Raw genomic sequence first — 5064 nt, 5'->3', positions numbered from 1 at the left:
GGGTGATTTCTCAAGTTTGTGTCCATTCTCTTTCCTCAAATTGTAAATTAAGGCGACCAATTTTCTGGTGTTCGTGCCAAGAATTCATAGAATTGTGTCATTTATTTGGCACATTTTCTCTTATTTTATGTTTATGTATGGAAGCTTATTGTTGGGTTACCGAACCATTTGGTCGCGATGTTTTGCTTAGAAAATAAAAATTATAATCCAAATAAAGCTTTTATTGAAGGCTGTAGGCCATATGAAAATTGGGATTAGGTGCAATTTGCCCTGACAATAAATAAGATAGGGGATATAGTTTTCCTTCAAATTGAATTGGAGAAATTTTTTTCAACCTAATTTATAAAAGTAATATGTGTCTATTTTTTTAATAACATGTGAAATACAAATGAGTTTTTAATAAAATGTATTTCAACTTTGTTCTTACTATTAAAAAAGTATGTGCTTTTCAAATGTTTAAGAGACACATGTTATTTTTATAGACTAAGTTAAAGAAAATTCATTCAACTCAGTTTGGAAACAAATAGGCCTATTAAGAGCCTATCTTAATTAAATGTCCAACTTAACTGCATTTCAAGCTGTCGATTGCAAAAAAATCCCAATCCATTACACCGGCTCAAAGCAACGGTCGGGATTAGAGTTGTGAGATTACACGACATCAGTTGATTTGGTGAAGAACTTCACCCTTTTGCCATCCCAACCAAATCGTACGGAAAGCTTGACGAGTCCAAAAATGCACAACTAAGACAAGACAGAATGGGAATCGGGATGGGGTAAATCATAGATACAATTAAAAATTTTTTACAATTAAGTAGATGTTAACCCATGTATAACTACGTGCAGTTATGAAACAAATTTGCTCTGGGCATATTAGATTTAAGACACGGGTAGCACAAATTTTCAAATTTTATTTTTTAGCGTTTAAAGATAATCCCACACACCGATTTAGTCCTTATTAGCCCAAAGGTCAGGAAACAACTCACATTCTCAACGCAAAGGCCACCACAATAAAAAGAACAAAAAAATCGAAACATAACAAACAAAATTCCTAATACAAGTAGCAACGAAAGAGCACGGCATCGTAGACATTCCCACGCATTGGCTAAAAAAGACAAATAGATTTGAGTTTGAAAAACTATATCTAGATCTAGATTAACAAACTAAATCTAAAACAAAACAGTCAAAAACGGAGACCAAAAAATAGTACAGATAAGACACTAGACACTGCTACTAAGGGATCGAAGAGGGAGAATGATAGGGAAATGAGAGAAGGGAAGAACGACAAAGCCTTGTGAAAGTTAAATTGGGAAGCTACAATAGACAAGAAAAATATAAAGATGAGCATCAGTGAGATTTTGAGAGACTCTCTATGATGGTGGTATCGGCAGCATTGATAGCTCCCAAATGTAATGTCACAAATCTAGTCATTGCAGAATTCATAACGACTTTAAGGATTACAGTTTTTATCAGAGAGTTGGGGCTACAAAAGGTATAAGTGGAAGGAAATTCGGTATAGGTAGTGCAAGCATTATGTAAGGAAAACAAAAATTGGTGTCGATATAGACAACTAATTGACGATGTCCAAATGGTGCTAAATGGTCGACAACAGTGAAGAGTGTCTCATGTTAGATCGGAAGCAAATCTAGCTACGGAAGCGCTTTCGTTCCGTGTATTAGTAACATTGTGTTAGTTGAACACATTGTTCAATTTTTTTTTTCTCATCAATAAAATGTGCTAATCTTATTAGGTCCAATTTTACTGTCAATACACGTATGTGATGTTGACCTGAGTTAGAAATTGTATTAAATATTATTAATAGAATTCAATTCTATTACAATTTTTAGCTTGTTTCAACATTACTTCAGAACAATGTGACACCTGTTTGGTAATCAAATGAGCACGTGAAAATGACTTCAAATTTGCCACTTCATTGAAATTGAATCATCTAACTTTGTAATTGGTGGGTTTTTAAGTTTTTTATGAGGAGCTCAAAAAATATCTTCCAAGTGCACATGTTCATTCAGGTTTATTTGGTTCAACTTTTTTCATTGGTTCCAGCTTTGAAGAGTTCAATTTATCCAACCATTTTTCTTCGCTGTTTGCTTCAACATCTCCGTCTTCCACATCTTTCCAATGGGCTTTAATCAAACCATCTTACGTTTTTCGTGGTCTTTGATTCATGCTTGTTTTTTTCTTTTTGAGTTTAGCCATGTTATTCGTGTGCTAGCAAACAAGATGAACGTCACAACGAGAATTTTCATGCTTATTTAGTGTAAACTACTTTAATTTTCATTGATGTCTTAGTGACACCAGGTTAGATTATGATTCAGTTAATTTTAAAAAAACACTTACTATTTATACCGTCTATGCATTTTCTGTGACGCTTCCAACAGATAAATATTATTATGGGTACTTACTTTTTGCTTTCATGAAGTATAGCGCATTGACACTTTCTCCCCATGAACTATCAACTATGACACATAACCCCATAAAACTATTATCTTATCACAAAAAGCCTCATTTCGTCAGTTAAAGAGGTTAAAATTGACGGTTAACAGTCATATACAAGTCATGTGTCATTTTAATTTTTTTTTCTTCTATTTTTGCCCTCATTTTAAATTGTTTTCATGTGTTGGATTAGGGTTTAGAAGGGTATAAACGTCATTTTCTCAGTATGAAGTGAAGGCAAAAGTGAAAGAAAAAAAAATTAAAATGGTACATGACTTGCACATGACTGTTGACAGTTAATTTTAACTTCTTTGACTGACGAAATAGAATTTTTTGTCATAAGATGGTAATTTCATGAGGTCAAGTATCATAGTTAATAATTCATAGAGAAAGTACCAAAGCATTGTAATTCATGAGAGCAAAAAGATAATTACCCCAGTGTTACAATTAATTTCTCACGCGGACCATTTTGCATAATTATTTTATGTCCAACTCTCTCTTGATGAATCATTACCTCTCGAAGCCTCGCGCTCCCTTCCTCGGTCACCATATTCTAGACCCTTTTCATTATTTACTGTAGAATTGTCTTTTGCTTAGAAAAGAAAATTGATTTTTTCAATTACTTAAAAGACACGCTTGTACACGCCCACAAGCGAAATCATGTGAGGCAATTTCGTCAATGTGTCCACCACTAGCACTATGCGTAGCTGTACAACAGAGTTCTTTCTTTTTCTGTTTCGTTTCTTTTTATGGACCATGATTATGATTGAAAAGGACAAAAGTTTTCTTCCAAAATAGTTGCGAGGAAATACTTTTCATTTATTCTTAAACCACTCATTTTCTAAAAGCGTTTTAAAAATAAATGTAAAAATTATATGCTCTAAAAATAAATATTAATAGTCCTCAATAGTTTAATTAGCTAAAAATTACACCTTATGAAACGAAGATTATTGGTTGGATTCCCTCTTTTATGTGGACATGTCCAAAAAAAAAAAAAAAATTCAATTTATATTAAAGAGTAATGTTATGTAGGGCTAATTATTTTTAACATGAAATTAAATTGATAGAGTTGAGAAATCGGATCCATTTAATTAAATCGGTCGGATTATGGCTAACTATAATCTTATAAGTATGCATCGACATGACTTGAACCCAACATGTAACATAATTTTAACATAACTCACAAACCTGATGCGAAACCAATATAAAATTAGAGGGCTAGAACTGAGGAGTTTGACCCGTTTAATTAAATTGTTCGGGTTATAGTTAATCTATAGTCTTATACAAATGTTTTGACACAACCCGCATTCGACATACCAGTGGCGGAGCCACATAGACCTGACACCCCCAAAGATTTTAAAAAACAAATTTCCCAATTTTATTTATTTATTTTTTTTATTTTTTTAAAAAAGAAGAAATTCCTTGGATGCTACTGTGTATAATAAACTTTAATAATGCTGAAACTTAATACATATGTATGGTAACCAAAAAAAATCCTTATTTAATACATATGTATGGTAAACTTTAATATCCATATGATTGTTTCTTTTGTTGTTTAATGTTTATAAATTTTGATTGTCTCTTACGAGGTCGTTATTTAACTTGAAAATTTTAAGTTCATAAATAAACTTTAGGTTTATAAATTGATTGATTTAACTTGTTAAGAGCTTCGATTTAGATTCGATACTTAATGATTTTGTACTTCTAAGAGACTGTAAAGTGTAGTTCTAAACACTTTTTTATTTTTACTTTTTTATATATATATATATATATATATATATATATATATATAATAAATAAAATACGTTATATTTTCTCTAATATATCAATTGCCATTGTTGAGCCATCAGTCCTTTTATATAGCATATATATATATATATATATATATATATATATATACAGCATATATGCTATTTCTTGTATATATTATGTGAATTACCAAATTTTTAGGGTGGAGAAAATTTTAAGATGCCAAAAAAATTTTTGTGGCACCCCTGATATGAATTGTTTGGCTCCACCACTGCAACACACTAACACGAATTACGACTTCTAATGTTATGAACTACACTGTTATCTCCTCATTAATTGTTTTACTATGCAAATTTACCCTTTGAATTTTTTTTTTTTTTTTTTTTAACAAAGACAAATTCAAATGTCGTTCGACATTGACACATCATCATAATATAATAGTGATTAGATAAAAATATAATTTTTAACATTACTGAGACATGAATTGGCAAAATCTAAGACTTTTATTATTCAAATTGGAACCCAAAAACTAAATACAAATCAAATAAAAAAAACTAAGACTAAATATGATTTTTTTTTTCTGAGAAAAAAACAATAGCAAGCTTAAGATTCAAGAAGAAATAAAATTCGTCTATGGAAATAAAACTGAGCGCACACGTGAAGGCATGGACTATTATGAAATAAAACTACAAAATTTTTAGCTTGTTTCAACATTACTTCCGTAACAATGTGACACCTGTTTGGTAATCAAATGAGCAGAGAAAATGACTTCAAATTTGCCACTTCATTCATGTTTATTTGGTTCCAGTTTTGAAGAGTACAATTTATCCAACCATTTTTCTTCGCTGTTTGCTTCAACATCTCCCT

Source organism: Corylus avellana, chromosome ca2 (genome assembly GCF_901000735.1).
Source record: "Corylus avellana chromosome ca2, CavTom2PMs-1.0".
NCBI lineage: Eukaryota > Viridiplantae > Streptophyta > Magnoliopsida > Fagales > Betulaceae > Corylus > Corylus avellana.
Note: the sequence above shows the minus strand (reverse complement) of the source record.